The sequence below is a fragment of the Polypterus senegalus genome, chromosome 8 (genome assembly GCF_016835505.1).
Source record: "Polypterus senegalus isolate Bchr_013 chromosome 8, ASM1683550v1, whole genome shotgun sequence".
Lineage (NCBI taxonomy): Eukaryota > Metazoa > Chordata > Cladistia > Polypteriformes > Polypteridae > Polypterus > Polypterus senegalus.
In genome coordinates, this window is record NC_053161.1 from 30843393 (window position 1) to 30870066 (window position 26674).

The 26674-nt window shown below is 36.5% G+C and overlaps 1 protein-coding gene across 22 annotated transcripts in view; it reads right to left on the minus strand.

Annotated features, from left to right (window-relative positions):
• Nucleotides 1–26674, minus strand: part of nrcama (neuronal cell adhesion molecule a) — a 193415-nt gene that overhangs the window by 115708 nt on the left and 51033 nt on the right. The window contains exon 1 of one of the 22 annotated variants that reach the window (XM_039760913.1): nucleotides 2069–2087. The exons of the other annotated variants lie outside the window; for them this stretch is intronic. The gene's annotated coding sequence lies outside the window, so the exon portion shown is untranslated. Of the gene's footprint in view, nucleotides 1–2068; nucleotides 2088–26674 lie in introns of those variants that run through there. 22 annotated transcript variants of the gene reach the window in all.

Sequence of the window (26674 nt, forward strand, 5' to 3'; positions counted from 1 at the left end):
AATACACTTTTAAAACAAAGGCAAACTACACAAAAGAAAATGAGCAAAAAGATACATTTCTTTATCATTGTATATTTGCATTCGGTGCTTAAATACTTGTGCCTTCACACTGACTACTCTTTTAGACTTTAAAGAACTATGGATGCCTTCAAACACCATTGTTGTGACAAAGATAACAATCTGTCTGTACTGAAACTGTCTGGATTTTGTTTTACAGACAGTGACACCATACTCTATAGACACATACATATATATCTCACACATACCTGCACACAAAATAATTTTTTTTAATAAAATTCCATACAGTAGATCTATACAGCTACTAGACATACAAAGCAAATTAACAAATCCTACAAACTTATAAAATGTAATTGTGCAAGTATTTAAAAATTATAACATTCAGATTAATGGTGCCCCGTTTACATTTCTCTTTGTTTTAAGAGCAAATGCCAAAATTAAATTAAACTTTCAACAGAAATCACAAAGAAATAAAACAAAACACTCAGCTCAGCATTTAGCAGTCCTGTCTACACATAACTCGAAATTGGCCTGCTGTAAGTGAGTGCGGGGATGTTTCCTGTAATGTACTGCTGGCCTATATGGCACGGCCCCCTACTTATAGCCTATGTTGTGGATATAGTAGGCTTGTTGGATTAAAAGTTGAAGAGATGGATGTTTATCCAGAAAAATCCAGCAGGATACAATTAATAATAATTTGATATTTTTAGGTATTTCAGGATGAGCATTTGCAAGATGACGTTTTCACAAAAAAAAAAATAAAAACAGAAATGCTTATAAAAACAGGCCAGCATCTGGGGACAATTCAGATCATTTCTGTACAAAAATTCTGCCAATGACCCTAATGAGATTCAGTCAATAGGGTACCAGAAAATATATGAGGTTTTACTTCTAATGAGAATAGGATGGGCAACAATGAATGAATACATTATGGCTTCAAAGAAGGATCCATATTATTGGGTCTAATCAACTACTCAATGTTTTGCATTGTATTCATACCAGATGCACTAGATCACTAGTTGTCAAGCAATTTTAAACAACTGCAAATATAACTTAAAAAATATAAGGGAAACTTATATTGTTCGAGTGGTCAGCTTGGCAATGAATTATGCAATGCATAGTTTAATTTGGATTTAACCTGAAAAGTATTGTAAATGGAATAAGTACAGTAAAGATTACTTCTATAGTAACAACAAAACATGAAGGTTATATCTTTTGGTACAATGTGGTGTATCCTTACACACTCAGCTTTTGAAAATATATTTTTCTTTCCATTCCAACCACTTTCTACATCTGCTTTTTCTATTATACGTATTAGTACACCTCTGCAAATTCAAAACCAGCAAGTGATGTACAAAGAGTGATTGAAATAAGTCATTCGTTCCTCTGTCTAGTTGCTTCCTTAAGCTGTTTTGTCTGATACATGGTAACATTGGAGTATACCTGGGTGTAAGGCACAAACCAGCCACTGTTTACAGTAGAGAACACTGCTGCATAAACCTACACCCATTCATACAGAGCTCTTTTGCCCAGTAATCATTCAGTCTTCCCTGCCCAAGTTTGGGTTTGGGTATAAGACAGAAAGACCTGGCATACACCCACACAGACACAGAGTGACTGTGCAAACTCCACACAGACTAGAGAGGTTGGGACTCAATTTCAGATCTCTGGAGCCGTTAGACGCAATGCTATTTGCTAAGCCCTGCATCACTATGTCACCATGAAGTTGTTTTTGTTTCCCAGCACTACACTGACATAGCCCTACCTCAGCATATAAAGTCCAGATGCAGATACTATTTTTTTTCTACAATACATTTACATTTAGATAATTTGTGTATAACTAATTAAATTACAAAGTGCAACTGCAACATTTAACTTTAAGCCAAATAGATTTTACTGTTCTCATATTGTAGCTTATCATCCCAAAAGCAGCACTTTTGGAGGCACTAATGACATTGACCGAAATGGAGAGTTAACAGTTAAGATACTGAGACAAGTGCTTCCCCGCCTCCGGAAAGATAAATGGAAAAAAAAAAATTCAAGGACTTACCCTATTGTGCTGCCTTTTTCTTCTGTTTTTAATATCCACAATTTAAAGCATTAGATAATAAACATTGTTCTGACGTTCAGTTTGAAACTGTAGCATTAAGCACTCAACTCATTTCAGAGTGAAAATGTTTAGTTGAAGGGAGGCTGCTTCTAGCAGCCAACCAAACTTTGCTTGAACCTCCCTCCACTGTGTGATTAAAACAGGCTTTTGTTGAAATACAATGGAGGTTAAACATTTCCCGGTATCGTTTGCAAGCAAGCAGAATCCCCACAGCTTTTGGGTGCTTCAACCAAAAGCTGTTTAGGTGTTTTTTTCCTACTTTTTATATACATTGCTCTTTCTTTGTAACACACAAGTAATACTTTGCAATGTAGCAGGATTAGCATTTTTTAGAGAGCCACATAGTATCATTAAGCTTCTCAGGCTTCTGGAACTCTCAGCTCAAAAACACAAACTAAAGTGAATGAAGGCACTCGGTAAACCTGCTGCCACCATGCACTTGTTTCTCAATCATCCACATCTGTTTGAAGCAAATTATTCTATCGATTGCAACATTTTCAAGAAAGACTAAGAAAGAAAATGACATTTTTAAAAACATTTTAAAATTTTTTTGAGTGTCAACAAAAAACACCTGTTTCTGTTGTTACCTAGGAAACTGACAGGTCAAAATAAGCTGGACAAAAGTCACATGAAGCCTCAGAATGACGAGTCTACTATACAGTTTAGCTATTTTTTTTCTAAATTCTGTAGTATTTTGACTGCATCTTAAAAAACACTGTTGACATCTGCTAGCTATAGTAGTTGCTTACAACAATGGCAAATGTGATCCCTTTGAAACTTTCAGCTATTCTCGAAGCCTTCAATGAATAATACCCTTCTTCACAAAAGCACAGCTAATGTAACATAATCTCCTTCAAAGCATATTGTCAGTCAGGAGTGACAATGATCACAGGTTTAAACAACCTTCACTTGGCTTATTGTTTCACAAAGTTTATTTCAGATTAGTTTCCTGTTTTAGGGTTGAGCATAATGAAGTGTCTTGGGAAAGTGTCATGTAAATATGACAATAGATACACAAAAATATCCATCCAACTATCAATCCATATTCAGAACCTATTATTTCCCATTGCAGGTTCACAGGGAAGCAGAGTTTATTACTGAAGCACTGGAGGCAAAAAAGATGCAACTCTGCCAAGCTAGTCCACTGCAGAATATACACATACAGTATATTACAAATTAATCAATATTATATATGAATATACTGTACACACGTACACACACACACACACACACATATATACAGCATGTATATATATATATATAATATATATATATATATATACATATATACATATATATATATACATATATATATATATATATACATATACATATATATATATATATATATATATATATACATATATACATATATATATATATATATATATATATATATATACACACACACACACACACACACACACATACTAATACATCTAACATTCTCAACCTGTTTAATCCCATGTAGGGCTGCACATATTTTCTATACATACTTATACTATACAGTATATATATGAAGTGTGAATTATTGTCTTTTTTTAAACCATGCATGCTTTTAAGCCCAAACTCTTTATTAGTTATTACTTTTATTGAATTTTGGAAAGAAAAACATGGACTGTGTTATGATTTAGTCAACATCATTATTTTCCTTTCAGGGCTTTCTTTGATGGTACTTTGCCCTCTCTAACACACTGCCCGTTCCTACCAGTGGCACACATAGGAATACCACGTCCTGAACATAACAAACCATATTTTTTAAATGCCCTAATTATGCGCTGTGATTGACCAGATCTAATCAGAATTATTTCTGCACACTGCCTCCCTACAGAAGCAGAACTATTAAATACTAAATGTTCCTTGATGTCCGTTCTGCCATCAGCCCCCATGCTGTGACTTGCTACTCCAAAAGACTGCAAAACTCTGTGGGGATCTCAAAGCACAAAATGAGGGTGCAATTTTTCAATGACAAACTCCTAAATAAATAAATAAATAAATAAATAAATAACTAGAACAATAGATTTGCAGGAAAAATCACTTATCCCCTTAGCAGGATACTGACATTGCAATCCTGCAAAAGCTTTATAGATGGGGGAACATTAAAGGGGAAGATCCTGGGGTGGCCTGACTATTTTCACAGTGCATCAAAAAGTACCAAGTGACAGCTCCATAAGCCTTTATGCATCGTTATGTCAATTCAAGCCTTTTCAATCAACGCTTTACTTCATCAATTAATATTGAAAGCACACCATAAAATCACTCAAACTTTGAATATACAGTATCTCATAGAATGAAAGTCAAACTGTAATGAGATTTTTGCAGCAGCATCTAAAATGTTATATTTAACATTGCATTATAACTTTAATAAGAGAGATAAAATGTAAATGCACATTTATAATGCAGTATCTAAAATCTGCAGCTAGTTTAATACTCTAATTGCCATATCAGCCTCACGGCTTGCTTTTTTTTCTTTTTTTCCATTGCTTTAAGATAATCAGCCAGTTCCTTTCGCCTCAAGAACTCAGTGCTGGAATAAAGCAGGTCAGATGAATTGCCTTTTCTTTAGCAGAACAATGTTTCTTAGTCTGAAAAAGAGGCACTCAAATGCAATTAAAATTCTGTTTAGAACCAGTTATTTTTAAGTTCTGATCTGAATCAGAAAAATCTGTTTTCAGCCTCCACCCATATATTGTTGACTTTAAAAAGGTTTTGTCAAGTCTTGCATGTGATCCAAATTTGACAAGCTGAAAATCACTTTCTGTTATCCACCTTTTACAGACAGATGCACCTAAATGCTTACACAATGCCATGTTTTTCAGCGCAAGGCTTTTCATGATGGTCACATGCCACACTCCTCAATGAACAGACTCATCTTTTCCACACAAGTTTTGTAGTCCTTGTCTTGGCAAGAGAAAAGGTCTTTTTCAATAAATCGGTCAAGTTCCAAATTAATGTGGCAGTAAATATGAACTGGGGATTTCTTTTTTTTTGTGATTATAGTAAGTGTCAAGAAAATAAAGTGAATAGCATAAACTACTGTAAATTTGGCACACAGATTTCTTCACTATTGTTATAGATGTGATACCTAAATCCCTCTAATACTTCTGAATATGTGCTCTCAGTACTCTCTTCTTAACTAATTTTCTCTTCTGTAGTCAACAGATAAACACTGCTACGTTAAAGAGTAAATTCCATAAATACATTGAAAGTCAACCAACATTTTTTGGTCAATAGCTAATGGATAATATAAATATAAAGCAATTTTTCATTGGATTAAATAAGCATTTAATTGTCCCTGAGGAGCACTTTCCAATTAGAAGATTTATTATTAATTACAATTAAACTGTTTGCCAGATGACAGAATACAGTACATCAGTACAACAAATGTATATCTAATAAAACAAAATGGGCAGTTATATACAACTCACAATTGTTTTTGCACCGTACACATGAAAACAAAAAACTGTATTTTTCTTTTCAGTATAATTTGTACATCAAATGACCAATGAAATTAAATGAGCAGGGAAAAGTCTTTTATTCAGTTTTGATGTTGACTGACAGTCTCTCATTAATTCAATGTTTAAATTACATAAAATGTAAATGGCTTTGCATCCTGTTACCTTTAACAATAAATGCTTGCATGGTCTGTTAACCTGGACAGCAGTACTTATTAAGCCTTTTTCACTTGTTCTGTGCAGCATTTCACTGTGTGCACTGAAGCAATTTCATATTCGTATTGCTTGAGAAATATCAAACCCTAATAGTGTTTATTTAGATACCCTTTAGACTTTTGAATAGTTAAGCATTTTTAATGTTGGAAGCTAGAAATGGTCCACCAATCAAGTTATTCCAGCCTCCTAAAGCATAAGACAATTATTTATATTTAGTATATTGTGAATGATAATAAAGCACCACTGGATACAGTGCTCTACTCTTACATCCTGGGATGATAACAGAATAAACAGTCACAAGTAAATTGGAAAAGAAAGGCAAGAAATGTGGCTTTTTTATTTCACACAAGCAAAATATAAGGATAGTACTTCAGTAAACCTCTCCAGTAGAAAATTTAAAACACATCTATTTGGTTTCCATGGCTATGTAAAGCCAGTTCATTTATACAGACAGAGTGCTAACATACCATCAGACAGTTCCTAGCAGAAACAGACACTGCAAAGCACAATGAAGCACAAAGGAAATGTAAAGCAATTTAATCAAAGAGATTTACCACCCGCATGCCAGACAGATTTATGGGGGTTAAAGGTATGAATTGCCTACAGGTCATTTTTCAACATATGTTGGTCCAGAAAAAGAAAGTGAAACCTTACACAAATTTTGATTTTGCTGTTCTTAGTAAAAAGATTATTACTTTAGAAATGGCAGAAGTTTATAAGGTACTTATTAACATAAAGAAGGATAGCTGCAGTTTTCCAAAGCCAAGTTTTTACATATTGATGTTTAACATATAATCATGCTTTTTGTTAGACTTTTGAACTGTAAAATACAAAAGACTAAACTCAGATATTATATATTTTTCATTATTCAGTAAATAAAAATCTGCACTTTGTCAAGACAAAACATCTCTGCAAATCCATGGCACAAAAATTTCAGTGGCGCTTTTATTTAAATGCAAAGCAAGCTATTTGCATATCTGAAATGTAAAGCAGGCGTGATTGTCAGGAGAGGCACAGATTTCTTTGTAAGCGCTTTCACTTCGAGCTGTCGATTACAGATTAGTCTCCATTTTATTCTTGATTAAATATTGTACATTAATACAAAAAAGCCAAGTCTCAAAAGAAAGCACAGAAATATGTTTATGCAGTAGCAGTCAAAAAATGGAATAAAAATCTTTCCCTAGAAAGCCACATTTAAACAGAAAAATTTCCAATAATGGGCAATTCAGACATAAATAGGTTGTTGATTTCTACTAACCTACTATTTTTCAATGAACAGCAAAGTGAAATTTGGATGTGACAGAAACGAGAATACTGAAGATGGATGTGTAGATTTACAAAGAAGGACAGAATAGGAAATTACACAACCAGAAGTACAACAAAAGTGGGAGAGAAATCTAAGAAAGTAGAAGGGAGAAGTGAATGGACATGGTAAGGGGAGACAATGAACAGGTGGGCAAAAGAGTGATAGGCACGAATGTACATGGGAGGAGAAAGCAGGGGAGGGCAAAGTGGAGGATGGATAAAGTAAAGAAAGTGTTGATGGACAAGGTCTGACTGGGGAGGAGTTGCAGGGTATGGAGAACATTGATCAAGCAAATTGACCCCACATAGAAGTCAGAAGAGATGAAGATAAAGAAGAAGATGATTATTTTCAACCACAGAGCAATCAGAATCATGTATCTGTAATATTCTGAGTGATTGTGTGTGTCCTTCAATGGGCTCATGCCTCATCCCGGATTGTGGCCTGCCTTGCATTAAAGCTTGCCAGAAAAGTCCCTATACTGCATCCCTGAATGAAACAAAGCAGGTTAAAATATAGGTGGTGGGAAGCTTCTTTATATTCATTCATCACTGTGAAAACCATTTTTAACCAACGCTTATCTCAGTCCTTAAGTGTTTTGAAAACCTTGCACTATGAAAGATGTCCATAGAAAAACTAAGACAAAGAATATGACGAGGGAAAGTAACAAAAGAAGCAGGCTGAAATCAAAGTCAAAGGGCAGACAGGAGTCAGATTCTTGAGAGAGTCAGATGAAAATAATAGTGAAGAACAGAAATGGCGAACAAGAAATAAAAGCTAAAATTACAATTCCAAGAACCTTATGCCTCTATTAACATTTTAATTGCACCTGTCTCTTAAGAAAGTCTTTGTTTTTTACTGTGATGTGACTTGCAACAATGCACTTTCACAATCCCCTGACCTGTTTCTTAATGTCTGGGGGGAAAATATGTTTTAATAGCTTCCATTTGTCATACTGATTTTTTTTTTTTAGTCCATACCAACATTTTACAAGCTATCATACTATTGTACATTTGAATGAAAAATAATTCAGATACATATGAATATTTTTTTATTTTAATTAAGATAATTTGTCTTAATCCACTGCAATATCTACAGCTGTCTACAAAATAGAGAAAGTCAGTTTCTTGTAGCTGCATCTAAACATGCTCAGTATCTGCCTCAGCAAAATTATTGATTAAATGTTGACTGTCTATAACTAATTGCTAGTAAATAAAATCCATAACTTTTAACAATTATATGGTTATCTTTTCTTGAACATTTCATAGTAAATTTCACAACCTGAAATAATTTCCAATTTGCTTATGTAATCTCCTTTACTTAGCAATGCCCCTCTGATGACATTCATGTCCATAAAAAACTTGATAAAGGCACTTAGTTAATGTAAAACATAAGTTTTTGGTGTACAAGTAATAGTGTAGTAATTAGGAGACATATCTCAGAATATTAACACAAGCAACCAACACAATCATTACACTATAAACCAATCAAAACTAATAGCTTGCCCGAATGGCTAAATGACATAACTAATAGAGTGTCACAAATGTGCGCATGGAAGGTAGCAAAAAGGCTCAAAAGACGGTAATTCCTTGTCAAAACATCCATTGATAGAACAATCAGAGGAAATTCTGCTTAGGTCTGATGACGTTACTTCCAGTTCTGGCCCCTAGACGTTCCTTCTAGTTCAGGTCTCCAAGTATGTCACTTTCAGTTTGTGTCCGATGACATCATTTCTCGTTTCCCTCTATATAACCACCATGTTTGCCAGTTTGCTCTGTTCTTGTTCTGGACTGAAATCTGTAACACTGAACCACAACCTTCGCTTATTTTGGCAGCCAAATTCAAGTATATGGACGGCTGCCAGCAAACCTCTTTCCGTGTTGTATGGAACTTATTACAAGAGTCATATAAGCTAGCTGTTCTGGACAATGAAATTGGACTTGCTTTTATAAAGCCAAACCAGTCTTTTTCAGATCATCTACTACAGGACCATTACTGAAAATATGTCAACCTTCCTCATCATGGTTTGTTAGGACAACCTCTCTGTCAAGGGCATGAAGCAGCTAGAGAGTAATGAGCACATCTACTAAAATTAGTGGTTGTCACCTCCTCACTGTGGATCCACCCAAATTTTTCAAAATGAAACATAAAGTCTTTAGGATCACATCTAAACCATTTTACTGCACCTTGCCACTGTTGATTTTCAGCCATCTTCGAAAAGACTGAGGCCTCATTATAGGATTTACCCACAATCTGTGACAAGCATTACATTAGCTGCCTGACATTTACAGTTTTCAGCACTAACTTGATGAATATTTGACATTTTAGTAAACTGATTGTCAGGCAGTTGGGAATAGCTAATTTCTCATGTCTTTTGGATTAAGGTTTTATTTATTTGAATGTGCCTTTGTAAAGTGACTTGGACTTTTGAAAATGTTTATTTTAGTCTGTATGATTCTATTGATTTTTTTCTTTGCATAAGCTTTGCCAAATCAAATTCAATGCAAACAATTTTGTGGCAGTTAAGTGTTTACTTTTTATAACTAGATGTCTGAGTGTTTCTTGTAGATATAACATATTGTCTAGACTAGTCATTGAACTGTTTCAGATTTTAAGGCCCACTATAGTATAATCTCTCTTCTGGAACTCTAGTACAAACACACAAGTCTACTATTCACTAGCACCCAATTCTTTCCTGTTTTACAATACAGCTAAAGCTATTTAGTAGTCCTTAAAGCTAATTAGTGATTTTATTATAGGCTAATGCAAGGCAAGTGCTTCAGTGTGAGGGTAATGTTTTGAAACAACAGAAAAAATTATATTCTAGCAAAATGGATGATTGTTAATGCAAACTAATTACGCAAAGAACTCAGTACAAATTTGAAAAACTGTTTGAATATATAAAAAACATAAAAGTGCCAAATTTATATATACATACATGACAGATTGCTGAAATGCAATTGGTGAAATGTTGCTCTTTGAAATAAAAGGTTCAATTAGAAAATACTGCATTTAGTTATTCTGTGAACAGTTGGCATTAATAAATATTTCAGACCAAAACATTTGTAAATATGTATAGGACTAAAGAAAGCTGTTGATACAGGGCATCAAACAGCATTTTTTCTCAGAAAATTTCCTACAAATGAATCTTTTTTATGAGCAATAAAGTAATCTTTTCCAGCTTCAGTGGATTGTCTTTTTTCAACTTTCATTTTCTATTCTCCTCACATCATTAAACTCATACACCATAAAATAGAATGCATACAAATATGCAGTAGGTTATGTATAGTATGTATACTTTTTTTAATATCTAACTTGTATTTCCCTACATTTGGTTGTTAGACATTCAACAGAATTTCCCCCCAAGCAGTTTTACAGCTCCAATGTTTGTTGGTAGAGCTCACTTTATTCCATCTTTTATTAAAATATACTGTATAAGCTTGGAAAATGAATTGACAATTTAAAAATATTGCAATAAATCCATCCAGGGTAGTTTTCTTCTTTGTTGTCAGTACTTCCAGAAAAGACTCCAATCCCTTTAGGCCTGAACTGGATTAAGAGAGTGTGAGAACGGATGTATGTACTGTAGTTAGAAAACATTAATCTTCTTTCTAGCGATTAGCTCTCTTAACAAAGTAATGACTTTACCTTTGTTTACATGTAACTAAGATGTTCACTGTATGATTAAAGTGTAATCAGAAAAACCAATAGAGACATCTTGCATTTCACTAAAAGAACTGAAACAGATGAGATTGTTCAGAACATCCATCAAGTTGGTTCAGTCAGTTAACAGAAATAATGTCCCAATATTTCACCGAGATACTTTTTTAAATGTTATCAAGCATCCTGCATTAAATCTATGACTAGGTAATTTGTTCCTAATGATCAGTGTTAACTGACTTTCACCTTAAACATTCTTAACTTTAATTCCCATCAGTATACTAAAGTATGTGATTCACTACTTGCTGCAACTAAAAGAATGCTGCTGGCTTGGTTTTACCAAAGCCATTAAGAATTTTAAGGACCTAAATTAAATCTCCACACAGCCTTTTTTGCGCAAGTCTAAAGAGGCTTAATTCCTTTACCCACTCTGAATAGTTCAAATCTGGCAATGTTTATTTTTAGGAATAGTAAGAATTAAAAGTGTCTTCTATTGTGTTTGATATACATATATAAATGTTTATATACTGGCCAGGTTGTAAGATCAGACAAGGTTTCATCTGTTCTTACTACAGTGTGTACTAAAAAAACAGTCCTGGCCAGTATACTGCACAAATGATTAATGTATAGGAGTATCTGTTTTCTAAACCAAATCCTTTATTAGCATGCCATTCAGGTTATGCTCAAGCTTTATAATGCACTGGTGAGGTGTCATCTGGAGTACTGTCTGCAGTTTTGGACTCCAGGCTACAAAAAGGACATAGCAGTGCTAGAAAAAGTCCAGAGAACAGCAGCTAGGAGTTTGGAGGTAAGATTAAAAGAGCTGAGCCTTTTCAGTTTAAGCAAAAGAAAACTAAGAGGACACATGATTAAAGACTTTAAAATTATGAAGGGAATTAGTACAGTAGATCAAGACTGTTACTTTAAAAGGAGTTTATCAAGAACATGGGGACACATTTGGAAACCTTTTAAGGGTAAATTTGCACATACATTAGAAAGTGTTTCTTCACAAAGAGAATTATAAACACGTAGAATAAGCTACCAGGTAGTATGGTAGACAAAATGACTTTAGGGACTTTCAAAACTACTCTACTACTAATTATTTTGGAAGAATTAAATCAATAGGGATGGCAAGCTTTGTTGGGCAAAATGGCCTGTTCTCATCTAAATTGTTCTTAGGTTCTGATGTTCTAATATTCAATGAACATGGATACATTGTGTGCTGAATATGCAATATGCAATCCTGGCAACTGTAAAGTAAGTTAAAACTCTTTACTCAAACTACATGTCCCCTGTCAAAGTTGCTTATAAACCTTTAGTTTTGTGTTTAGTTTGTATACATTATCAGACCTGATTTCTATATCTGATCTTTAAAAATAGATCTGAATTTTTAAAAATACATCTTGTTAATAGGTTAATTCATCTATTTGATTTGAATTTGGACACAAAGACAACAGAGCTCTAGCATCTAAATGTTTTCCTTAAAATACCACTTCACAGATGCCATCTGAGCCAATGAAGAGCTGCACTAAAACAGAACAGTTTGAAAGGAATGGCAAGACTCTTCAGGTAAATTTAATAAGTGTATTTTTATATTAGAGGTTTTAAGTACAAGTATTAATAAAAAGCTATTACAGACTTTGTGCAGAACTGTAGAAAACACTATAATTATATATTTTTTCTTAAAATAAAATATTCTATCCATATTCCTAAGTCACTTCTTTCCGCACAGGGTTGTAGAAACCCAGAGAATATCCCAGCTACCTTTGGCGTAAAGCAAATATCAGTGCTGTATGTGATAGCAGCTCATTAATTGGGCACACTCATAGACACATACGCTCTCACTCTAAATGGACATCTCCGTGCCTTTAATTTAACTAATACGCACATTTTTGAATATGTGAAGAAAACTGAGTACTTGGAAAAAAGATGTTTAAACAAAGAACAACATACAAATTTTGACACTGACTGGGACAATAGAAACAAGAACCTTGGAGCTGTAAGAAAACAGTGACATGCATTGCAACACAATGTCTGACTATTAACATCCTTTGCTCAATTCTTCCTTGGTATTCTGACTTTGCCTTACAGTAGACTGTATATATTTGTGTTAGGTTAATTGTCAACTCTAAAATCACTTGAAATGACTGGGTGTGCTTTGCAATAGACTGATATCCTGTCCACTGATGCTTCATGCCTTGTGTTCAGCTCACTGCACTGTATGAAGAGGTTAGAAAATGGATGGATGTGTGGTTGGATGACAGAGTGGAAAAGGAAATATCTACATACAGTAAGATTATTTTCTTTTATTCTCGGTTACAATTTTAAAACTTAGTACATACTATTACTTCACTGTAAAAGTACTGTAAAGCATAGGTTCAAATATTAGCCTTAAAGACTTAACCAATCTAATTTGGTTTATGTAGTAAATATTTACTAGTGCCCTATTCAGTTCTCAAACCTGCAATTCTGCTGAGACAGCCTATACCTCTTACATTTCTAAACTTATTTAAACAGGTTCAAACATAGACGAATGGATGAATGAATCCCTTGCACATAATACCATCCTGGCACATTAGATGACAAAAATTGTTATGCCACCACCCTGTTTATAGAGTACTGCTCAGCATTTAACACTGATATACCATTACAGCTGACAACCAGTCTCCTCAACTTACAATAGGTCTTCATACTACATACTGTAATTGGATTTTGGACTTACTAACCAGCAAACCTCAGGGTACAGGGTAATGTGCTAACCCCCTTTCTGTACTTGTTGTTCACCTCTGACTATGTGGCCAGACACTGCTCCAGTTCCATCATTAAATTTGCTGATAAAGCCCTCATCATAGTCCTTTTAAGTAACAATAATGAGATAGCTCATAGCGATGAGGTCTACCTGCTGACTCCAGGCCACCAATCTCATCCTTAATGTCAGCAAAACCAAGGAACTGGTCATAGACTTCAGGACACAAAAGGTAAATTAGAGAATCTCAGTATACGACAATTAAGTTGTCTCTATTGACTATATGTCAAGACAAAAGCCATAAATGTAAATGTGCAACTGCTGTGCGCTTAATAAAATAAATTTTAATTGAGCCTTTCAAAGTCTATAGAACCAGTCCAATTTCATAGCCTTTGCAATTTATAGATTACATTTATTATATATACAGTGCAATGAATAGGTGTTAAATGAATAGTGAAATTTTTTAATTTTACAATGGCAATTACTTTTTAAGTGAGATATCCATGGATCACTTCAGTGCATTGTACAACCTCAGCTCATTAAAAAAATATATATATAATGAACTTCATTTCTATTAATCAGGATTTGTTTTCAACAGAAATGTACATTTTATGTATGTTACAATAATAGCAGCACTTTATATTATAAATAAACATATTTTTTTATCCCCCAAGGCAGAGAAAAGTAAGCTGAAAACTACCTAACAGACAGTCCTATTTCCATGTTTGTGCAGCTATTTTTTAATGTAATCCATCCATTATCCAACCCACTAAATCCTAACACATGGTCACGCTGGAGCTAGTCCCAGGCAACACAGGGCGCAAGGCAGGAAACAAACCCCGGGTAGGGCGCTAGCCCACCGCAATGCACGCACACAACCACACACCAAGCACAATTTAGGATCGCCAATGCACCTAACCTGCATGTCTTTGGACTGTGGGAGGAAGCCGGAGTACCCAGAGGAAACCCACGCAGACACGGGGAGAACATGCAAACTCCACACAGGGAGGACCCGGGAAACGAACCCAGGTCTCCTTACTGTGAGGCAGCAGCGCTACCACTGCGCCACCATGCCGCCTTTAATGTAAATAAACACTATTTATTTATCTAAAGACTCTATTTAACTATCCTTATTTAATGCTAGCACATAGCACTCGTATGTTGCTTCCTCTGCTGTACTGGATCACCATATACAGTACATGGTTTTAATTCAATACGTTTACCAAAAAGACATCAACGAAGCAACAGAAGTCAACAAGTTTACTAACAATGATTAAATACTGCACAAACAGCAGCAATTATAATATTACTTTTTCTTTTCTTTCTATTTCAATTTTAAGCAATATATCCTACAGATTATTGCAAACTACCATAGACCTAAGAATGAATTGTTACTGAGGTTATGCATCTTTATTAAAAAAAAAAAAAAAAAGAGTTCTTAGTAAAAAAAAAAAAAAAGTCTGTTTGTGATTTTTTCAATAGCAATAGCATGAAAAACTACTAACTTAAACCTTAAATCTAACTACTCATTTTTTCAACCCACTTTATCCAATTTTTGTATTGTATGGAGGCACAGACTATTTCAGTACACTCTCATATATAAACACACACCAGTACACAATGCAATTGAACAATAGTAAAAAATGTTTCCATTAATTGTCTTTTACCGAATTTACCCAGTAGTGAAAATTATTGATTGATAAATTATATACTGTATATAAAATACTAATATCACATAATCTGTCATAAAATTCATCATTATTTAATAGCAAAGAAGAAACATTTGATAAGATGTAGTACATGGAGTTTTCAGGATTTTTCTGTGGTTATATTCTTGTAATAATTTGTCTATCACATGATTAAAATGAATAATTATACCCATATATTAATTTTATAACCTGTTACGTCCACTTCATGGTCCAGGTGACACTGGGTGAAAGAAAAGGAACATGGGGATGGATGGGGTGCTACTCCAATATGGGGCACACTTGCATACTGTACATACAGTTAGGTCCATAAATATCTGGACAGAGACAACTTTTTTCTAATTTTGGTGCTGTTGAAGTGCAGTCTTTCAGCTTTAATTCAGTGGGTTGAACAAAAAGATTGCATAAAAATGTGAGGCAACTAAAGCATTTTTTTTAACACAATCCCTTCATTTCAGGGTCTCAAAAGTAATTGACAATTGACTCAAAGGCTATTTCATGGGCAGGTGTGGGCAAGTCCGTCGTTATGTCATTATCAATTAAGCAGATAAAAGGCCTGGAGTTGATTTGAGGTGTGGTGCTTGCATGTGGAAGATTTTGCTGTGAACAGACAACATGCGGTCAAAGGAGCTCTCCATGCAGGTGAAAGAAGCCATCCTTAAGCTGTAAAAACAGAAAAAAACCCATTCGAGAAATTGCTACAATATTACGAGTGGTAAAATCTACAGTTTGGTACATCCTGAGAAAGAAAGCAAGCACTGGTGAACTCAGCAACGCAAAAAGACCTGGACGTACACAGAAGACAACAGTGGTGGTTGATCGCAGAATCATTTCCATGGTGAAGAGAAACCCCTTTACAACAGCCAACGAAGTGAACAACACTCTCCAGGGGGTAGGCGTATCGATACCCAAGTCTACCATAAAGAGAAGACTGCATGAAAGTAAATACAGAGGGTGCACTGCAAGGTGCAAGCCACTCATAACCCTCAAGAATAGAAAGGATAGATTGGACTTTGCTAAAGAACATCTAAAAAAGCCAGCACAGTTCTGGAAAAACATTCTTTGGACAGTTGAAACCAAGATCAACCTCTACCAGAATGATGACAAGAAAAAGTATGGAGAAGGCGTGGAACAACTCATCATCCAAAGCATACCACATCATCTGTAAAACACGGTGGAGGCAGTGTGATGGCTTGGGCATGCATGGCTGCCAGTGGCACTGGGACACTAGTGTTTATTGATGATGTGACACAGGACAGAAGCAGCTGAATGAATTCTGAGGTGTTCAGAGACATACTGTCTGCTCAAATCCAGCTAAATGCAGTCTGATTGATTGGGCGGTGTTTCATGATACAGATGGACAATGACTCAAAACATACAGCCAAAGCAACCCAGGAGTTTATTAAAGAAAAGAAGTGGAAAATTCTTGAATGGCCAAGTCAGTCACCTGATCTTAACCCAATTGAGCATGCATTTCAGTTGTTCAGTTGTTGAAGACTAAACTTCGGACAGAAAGGCCCACAAACAAACAGCAACTGAAAGCCGCTGCAGTAAAGGCCTGGCAGAGCATTAAAAAGGAGGAAACCCAGCATCTGGTGATGTCCATGAGTTCAAGACTTCAGGCTGTCATTGCCAGCAAAGGGTTTTCAACTAAATATTAGAAATGAACATTTTATTTCCAGTTATTTAATTTGTCCAATTACTTGAAATAAAGGGATTGTGTTAAAAAATGCTTTAGTTGACTCCCATTTTTATGCAATCTTTTTGTTCAACCCACTGAATTAAAGCTGAAAGTCTGCACTTCAACTGCATCTCAGTTGTTTTATTTAAAAGTCATTGTGGTAATGTACAGAACCAAAATTAGAAAAAAGTTGTCTCTGTCCAAATATTTATGGACCTAACTGTACCTACACTCACTTCTACATGGTGAAGCAAAGTAAAACATATGTCTTAAAGATATGAGAGGAAAACATCAGGTAGAATTCTGGTTCTTTCAAGACAATAGGTTTCGCTTGTAAGAGGTCAGACAGTAAGCAAGCTGTTCTGGAAATGCAGTCATTTTTAAAGTAGTAAAGGTTTAGGGGTTTAGGCACATCAGCAGCCCCGAGAGAATTCAAGCCTAGTGTTCATGAAGCAAACGTAGGTAACTGCCAAATTAAGAAATGTTTCTGGTGCTTCCACAGATGGAATCCCTGAATGGAATTTACATCTGCTTTATGTCTACAGGGATACTGAATGTAAAGTCGGAAACTGGGTGAAAGGCTTGAGTGGATAGAGGAAGAGAAGCAAGTTACAGATACAGATTGAAAACAAATTTAGGGGCAGAGTGAGGAGATGAGATAAAGGTGTGCTTTGCTACTGGGTAAGTGTTGAAGGCTGGTTCTCCTTCATATTCCATTATGGGAAGAGGCAGCCATGGAAAAAAAAAAACAGATTTACTTATTGAATCGTTCAGGCAGAATTAACAAATGAACATGACTGTAATCCAGGATATTTTTCTTAGATCTTTTTTTATTTCATTCAGAAAGCTTGCTGTGAGGTAATCGCTGGGGATATAATTTACATTAGCATTTTACTATTTTAATTTTTTGTTCTCCATGAATGAGATTTTATTGGGTGTGGTAGAATAATTTCTTAACTTCCCAAGCCAGATCATTCTGCTTCTCCTGTGACACAAAACAATTTAAAAAAAGAGCTGATTACTTAGAGAAAGTATTTTTGCTCTTGATTTTTTTCTCTTTATGTACATTAAGTATTCACAAATGTAAAACAGATTTTGTTTAACCTATTTTTAACAGAAAATTCTGAAAAATGACCTGAAATTGAAAATTTTAAATGAATAATAAAAAATGTAATAATCCTCCATGAATGTTTTTTTGTCAATTTTTACCTAAAAAAAACCTATGCTGGCTGCTGATGCTGCTGACATAACATATGGCTCTAATATGGCAGAAAGGCTTAACAACTGACTAATAGATATATGTGGTGTGTATTATGAGTTTATAATTTAATGAAGCTAAAAATCTAAATTAGGTAGGGTTTCTGTCATCAGTTTTAAATACTTTTAAAACAAAAAAAACTTTAAATGAGTAAAACCTACAGGAGAAAATTAAACAAGGAAGCTATTTGTTAAGAACTCCTCATCAGAAATTTATATATGAACATTTTACAATATATAAAATATATAAAGAAAAAATGTAAGTAGAACAATTTTATTTACTTTAATGCACTAAAAAGCAAAAAATAAATTTTTCTTTAACAACAATTTTTGTCATTATAGGTGACTAAATAAAATTGTGGGGCACACAAATTTATTGATTCAGACAATTTTTGAAACAATTTTGAATTACAATGTTGTTGTTTTTTTGTATTTTATGATGAAAGTAGCTATTCTGTTAATTGATTGAACATTTAACCTGGAAAATAATCTGTTAATCTAGTCACATATATATCTATACTAATAAAAGGCAAAGCCCTCACTGACTCACTCATCACTAATTCTCCAACTTCCCGTGTAGGTAGAAGGCTGAAATTTGGCAGGCTCATTCCTTACAGCTTACTTACAAAAGTTAAGCAGGTTTCATTTCGAAATTCTACACGTAACGTTCATAACGGTTGACAACGGTCAACAACGTCAGCCATGTTGAACTTTCTTATTTATAGCCCCATCTTCACGAAATTTGGTAGGCGGCTTCCCTGCGCCAACCAAAAACGATGTACGTACTTATTTCGATGGTATGACGCCACTGTCGGCCGCCATATTGAACTTTCCAACATCACCAATTTTCCAACTTCCCGTGTAGGTAGAAGGCTGAAATTTGGCAGGCTCATTCCTTACAGCTTACTTACAAAAGTTAAGCCGGTTTCATTTCGAAATTCTACACGTAACGGTCATAACGGTCGACAATGCCCGCCATGTTGAACTTTCTTATTTATGGCCCCATCTTCAAGAAATTTGGTAGGTGGCTTCCCTGCGCTAACCAAAACCAATGTACGTACTTATTTCAGTGGTATGACACCACTGTCAGCCGCCATATTAAACTTTCCAACGTCACTAATTCTCCAACTTCCCATGTAGGTAGAAGGCTGAAATTTGGTACTTATTTCGGTGGTAAGATGCCACTGTCGGCCGCCATATTGAACTTTTCAACGGTCTTTGTTACTTATGGGCCCATCGTCAAGAAATTTGGTACGCAGGTTCCTAACGCTAACTGAATCCTACTTACGTACATATATACGTCCATAGCCTGCAGCTCAGTCACCGTGTGAGGCGGCGTTGGGTCCCCCATCCCAACGCCTCCCACGTTGTTGGCTGCCTGACTATATAAGGCCGTCCGTCCCTCTAGTCTCTACATTCCCTTCTTTGCCTCGCCATGGGATTCACGTCTCCCTGCTGATAACTACAGCCTTTTTTATTTAATCCACGGCTTCTCCGCTGTTTTATTGTTCATTTATTATGATTATAGTTATTGTGTAGGTATTTTAGACTTACTTTACATTGTTCAGGTACCCATTTCCTTTATCATTCCAACCGTACCCCCATTAACATGTCTATCGAGGTGATCACCATCAATCAAAGAACTGTCACTTACTGAGTGGTTTCCATGCCCGGAGATGGCACCTACCTTTTCCATTCTCTTTGTTACATATTGCACGGCCATATCAGGCTCACTCTTGATATCCGGAGGAACACTGTGTCCTATGTATTGACTGACTGGGACAGGTTCAAGGTGTGGACTGATGACGGTACAGGAGATAATTAGTCTACACAGGAGCACTAGAAGAGTGAAATGCTTAAGCCTTTCACCTATGGTTCTGCATGTGAGTTGATGGCTGCCGGTGAATTGTTCGGTTGTCGCTTTCAAGTGTACTGAAATGGCCAAATATTTTACACCTTTTGACAACCGCCAATGCCTCTTAAAGATCTTAGATTGACAGGTGACGATTTCAGTAGTGGACACTTTGATGTTTATGAATGTTTAAACTCTCAAAAGCTAGATGTGAAGTTACCGATGAAACCAGTTGTATACTTACAACGCTTGACAGATGCCGAATGTCTCTTCAACACAAGTCCTACAAATACTGTCGTAATTGAAACAAACCTTGAAACTCAAACCGATTATGACAGCAGCAATCCAAGCTGTGAGATTTGAAACAAGATTACGGTTCACATGGCCAACTGTACGTTGCATGCTCAAGAGTAAGCTCAGCACACAGCTTGGTCATATTACAACCGGAGGGCCGAACTCACAATGTGGTATACAAAGAGATCCTTAACAAATAAATATTGGTATATTTTCCTTCAGTTTAAAAAGGTTTAATTTTCTTCTTAATAAAAATTTTAAGGCAGTACTTTGCCACTGCGAAGTGCGGGTATTTTGCTAGTATTATATATATTGTCACACACGTGCGCATGGGAGGCAGCTAAAGGGCTTGAGTGAAGGCAGTTCGGAGGCATGCCGGGATGTGGCAGAGTACATTGACTCTTTTTCTCCTTTCCTTGTAGACCATTCCCGGGGGAGTCCACCTGGCTCTATTGACATCACTTCCGGGACCGAGCCAATGGAAGTCGACCTCACCAGCTCCGGCCCCTCTGATGTCACGTCTGGCTGTGATCCAATGAGTCATGAACACGTGCCCGATCCTTATGACCTCACTTCCTGTCTTCCCCTTTAAAAACCTGCCCCTTTTCCCTTTTCCCTCAGTCTTGTTTTGGACTCCGTTGTATGCACTTCAGTTCTAATTATTGTGATAAAAACGACTTTTGCAGCCGAGATACCATATTACATGGGTGGCTGCCCCAAACCTTTATCTGTTCATGTCTCGTTATTGTGACATTGGCGTAGTCGGCAGGATGTCGATGTCCTGGAGGAGAAGTGGACAGGACCTGCAATACGTCCAGGTGGGAGCGTAATGGGGCAGAGTTTTCAGGCTGGGAGGGTGTCCCGTGTTTCTGAGTGGCCCGGTACAGGCTCTGCTCCCGGCATGCTCTACTAGGCCACCTAGACAGGCCAGGGAGTGTTCGGGTGGGGCTCACAGACTTGGGCTGCTTCGGAAGGGGGAGGCAAAGAGGGCTGTTTATGCTCTCTCGGAGGACAGTGCCCACCTCCCTGTAAAGAGCCCCGATTTCCACCTAGGGGTGCCCAGACTGGCAGGTGATTATCCTAAAAAACTCGTGGTTTGACCCAAAGCGGCTGACCCCTCAACAAGCATGGTCCCTATGGGCAAAGGTAGGGCGGTGGCTATGGCCACAAGAACTGAAGTCCTCTCAAATAATAGAGCAGGTAGCTTGCTACCTGCTCCTGGACACGCTACCCTGGGGCTTCACCCAGCCGGTCTGGGGTAGAGAATTTAAAAATATGGCAGAGCTCATAGAGCTCATATAAAGACAAAAGATGGCCTCACAATCTGGGGGAGCTGAACCGTCCTTTAGCCAAACTCAACCGGGGAATGTCCCAAAACCTAGCCCCCCCTGTACAACCCAGAGCTTGTGCCGGCGTCCCCAGGGCCGCGGGCACGCAAACCGCTTGAGAATAAGAAAATTTGTCCCAAAGCGCAATTTTTTTTTTAATTTAAAAGGGTTTTAGTGGGCGACAAATTCAAATAATATTGTAAACTCAAGGTCTTTTAATTTCTGAAAAAAAAAATGCATTTAAACTGCATTTCAGATCAAAACAGAAAAAAAAATATTATCCCTGGCTAAAATTGGGCAGACTTAAAAATAAAGTGGTATTCTAAGTACATGTTCAGAATAGCATTGTCTTTAAATAATAATAACAAAAATTTCAACATAAAGTGCAGTTTTTCTTCTTAAAAAAAGCATAAAAGGTAATTTGACCAGCTTCACCTTTAAACTCTGAGTAACCTTAGCCAAAATTATTTAGTACATTAGGCTAAAACAGTGTGATCATTGAACATTCTGTAATTAGATGTAATTAAAATTACTAACGGTCACGGAAGTCCAATGAGCCCCAGTAAGAGCCACAAAGTCCGCTTTCTGTAATGCATCTAAATTTGCTTGCTTTTCAGTGTCATAAAGCTGTTGAATTTTACTTGACAAAGTCTTTCGGCAGGGCAGTTAGAAAGTTGGATAACCTGACGCTAACTGTAGCACATTTTCCAACCCCCTATCTTCCACTACTGTTAGTGGTCTACAGTCCAAAGCAATCCATTTTGCGAGAGAATTTGTAAGTTTGACCAATGTTGGCTTACGAATTTTGGTCCTGAAGCCAGTCATTTCATCAGGTTTGGGCAGCCGACACCTTTTGTTGGCACTCGAACTCGTACTGGTAGTGCTAACATCATACACAGTTGATTTAGATGGTACCGTAAGGTTGAAGTGCATAGGTGGTATGCATACTCCTTTTTGCACAGTTTGCACAAAACCACGCTTTTATCATTGCTTCCGTTGGGTAGTTTTCGAAATGAAATTTGCCTCCGATCAGTCCTAGCAACGCGCTTTCTTCAGACTCTTCCATTTTTGTAGCTCTGATGTATGCATCAATGTAATCGGTGTACCAGGAAATCATGCATTGATAAAAGTTCCCCTTTGCTTGGAATGCAAAGTGTGATTAAATGCATTATTTTTTTAACGCGTTATGGAGCACATGCATCAAAGCTTCTCAGCTGTACTTGTGCTAAGAAAAGGAAACATTTTAAAAATAACGTAACATGATTGTCAATGTAACCTTTTGTAGGGTCTGTCCCTGAGACTTATCAATTGTCATCGTGAAGCAGAGCCTTACTGGAAATTGGAGGCATTTGAATTGAAATAGGAGATCAGAGGGTATAACGGGAATGCGAGGAATACAAACTCTGTGCCCTGAGCAACTGCCAGTAAAAATAGTTGCCTCAATTAGATTCTTGTGCAGACACGTGATCTGAAGTCTCGTGCCGTTACAAAGTCTCTGTGGCTGTAAGGTTTTCAGTAATATAATTTGTGTCCCAACCCTCAAAATTATATTATGCTCAGTAGTGCCTGGAGGATTCAGAGTGTGGAAAAGCCCTAGAGACAGCATGTGTATTAACTTGTGGATTTTTCTGTGAGTATTTGGTGGCAGCGTCACAAAGTTGCTTCCGCAAGACCGCGTTAGCTGCGGAGCTCAGCTCAGAGCGAAATGAAGTGAATGGGAGGGGAGATGCTGACATAACTTCCCCCCCACCTTAACTGTCAATCCCCCCCACAACCACAGTCTCTCGAAATTTGCATAAGCACAGTCCTTCACCAGCAATTTTAACTTAGTTAGAAAGTGATAAAAACTCTCGTTTATACCCTGGGTCCTCTCATTAAACTTGTATCCCGTGAATATTGAGCTAGTCGTGGCATAACAAACGCCAGCGGCAGCCTGTCTATTAACTTAATTTAAGGAGAGTGTCTACAAACTTAATTTAAACTTACGGTTTACACCGTGCTTCGTTTCCGCAGTAGCTGCACTTATAAATATGCTTGTATGCGTCACTAGCTTGATATTCTTTTTCTGCCTTCTCAATTGTGTAAAGCGTCTTTTCTTCAGCGCTCTTTGGAGCTCTGCCTTGTTCTCTACGTACTGCGGTCACAGTCAGTTCACGTGATTAAGTGGGAGGGGTCATGATGCGAGACACAATTCCGCCTCCCACGGCCATCGAGCTGCAGTCTATTACAGTTTATGGGCGACAAAATAGGTTCCAGTTATGTCGATTACGTGTAGAATTTCGAAATGAAACCTGCCCAACTTTTGTAAGTAAGCTGTAAGGAATGAGCCTGCCAAATTTCAGCCTTCTACCTACACGGGAAGTTAAAGAATTAGTGATGAGAGAGAGAGTGAGGGCTTTGCTTCTTATTAGTATAGATTTACTTTCAATACAACAACTCAAAAACATGTCTCACCAATGTAGAAACTCTAATGTTATTACAGTGTTAATGGCCCTGGAAATACAAGTAAAAAAAATTATAATAAAGGGCGGCACAGTGGCACAGTGGTAGAGCTGCTGCCTCACAGTTAGGAGACCCGGGTTCGCTTCCCAGGTCCACCCAGTGTGGAGTTTGCATGTTTTCCCCGTGTCTGCATGGGTTTCCTCCGGCGCTCCGGTTTCCTCCCACAGTCCAAAAACATGCAAGTTAGGTGGATTGGCGATTCTAAATTGGCCGTGGTGGGTGTGTTTGTGTGTGTCCTGCGGTGGGTTGGCACCCTGCCCGGGATTGGTTCCTGCCTTGTGCCCTGTGTTGGCTGGGATTGGCTCCAGCAGACCCCTGTGTTCAGATTCAGCGGGTTGGAAAATGGATGGATGGATGGATGGAAAATTATAATAAAGCAGAATGTAGATTTTAGAAGTAATGCATTATAAAGGACTTGACAAATGTATGCGGTTTGTCTTTCATTAAGTAGTACTCTCTGGTTTATTACAGCAGATCATTGCTTATATCTGAAACCTTGAACATGAAACAAGAGTGATTAAATTTAGTATTTATGTATGCTTATGCTTAAAAGGCAAGGAAAGGCCCTTTTGTCCATCTGCCTTCAAAATAACTTCTCAAGGTCATAATAAGCTGCATGAAATCCTTAAATACTGAAACACAGTACAAGCACTGTAAGTAAGAGTCATTATACAATCCTGAAATAAAAACCAAAGTGGAAAGCCATTTGTCAGATCTTTATTATTTTTTTTTAGTAGATTCCATTGTTATTTCTTACCCAGTGATGACTTCAAACCTTTTGATTTCAGCTACGGCAGATTTCCCATCCTCCCACGTTAACATTTATAATGTACTCCTCATAATTTCCAGATTTTCTGCACCATGTTGGGAAATGCTTGTCATTGCTGAACTAAGACAAGAAGTATGCAGTCTAAATCAAAACAGTTGAAACACTGTCTACTGGCATTGCAAACTGTATTATTTTATTTATGTGTACCCATGGTATCTGAAGTGTTTCTTTGTGAGTCAAAGAATGGGCGTTTGCATTATGCCAATAGACAGTTTTAATAAGTGTGCTGCTGATGCATTTTTCCTCTTGAAAATTCTGTACTTCATTGTAAAACATAAAAACAGTGTTCATCTATAGTGTGAGACTTTTCATCAAAATAGACTGGTACAAAATTTGGAACAGTTCAAAAATTATTTTGCAATATTATACAAAACATTCACAACCCTAAAATATATTTCTTCTTCTTTTTTTATGTTCTTTTTTCTGTTCAGGGGTATGCTGACCTAGAGTTGCTCTTGGAAAAAGAAAGTGCAAAGCAAGAACATGAAAGGGATGGTAATCCAGCACAAGGAATGCTCGGCTAACTCTAATGTTAAAAGTCACTTTAACAGAATGCGTCTGAACTGTGGGAGGTAACTTAGTCAGACAGAGAAACTGTGACAGCTCCATTCCACTTGGTTTGCAACCTGTAGTCCAAGCTCTACAACTCAAGAACCTTCACTGCCATTGCACTATGATAACAGAATATTCAATTTACCAATTTAAAAAGATGTTTTCAACACTTTAAAACAAATGAATCAGTTTAGCACTAATCTAACATAAACACACAGGCCGCAAAAGTAAGTATTATCTCTAGTGTTGAGCATTACTGTATACCAATATATGATCAGCAGCATTATGTGAGACTATTTTGTCCAAAGATGTTTTATTCCCCCATAACAAAATGGGAAATTCACAACACACTGAATCTACTGAAGATTTTTAACTTACTTATGGGACTGCAGAGTATCTCAAAAACGATTTCAAAATCCAACACTCCACTCAAAGTACAGTAAAAGCTAATGCTATTGATCAAGATCCCATTAACCATAGCGTATGGCCCTGAAATATAAAAAGCTTTCAGTGTTTTCCTAACAGTGGCACAACTTTTAAAAAGAATTCATATTTTTGTACTAGCACTCTAACTCAATCAGTAATTCAATCTGTCTTTATTTTATGTAACTATTCAACACTTTTTAAACATTACACTCTTGTAGGGTGCTACACATTTTTTCCAATTAAATTCATATGAAAGAAGTACATAAATAAGATTACTAAAGGAGAAACTAGTAAATGGCTAAATTAATTGATATTGGGCCTATCAACATTTAAATTAATATTTTTGGGACATGAGATGAATACCCAGAGGAAAAGAACACAGACACAAGAAGAAACATTCAAACATCATACAGGCAGCGACCAAAACAGGATGTGAACACAGAACACAGAAATCTGGAACTCTGCTAGCCATCATTTATTAATCAATTTATAAATTTTTACATGTAAATATTAATCTAATAATCTATCCCTACATGATAGTGTCAGTAATGTGACACTATTATTATTTCATACTATAACAAGGTCCTGTATATGACAAAGCACAATGCAATTAAATATAATTAGATAATTAGTCTCTTTATTGCACATGCTACCAGCAATGCAGACCTGAGAAATGACAGGTCTTGTACAATGCACATACTATTTACATTGTATATAATAAGCTTAAATGCAAAAGAAG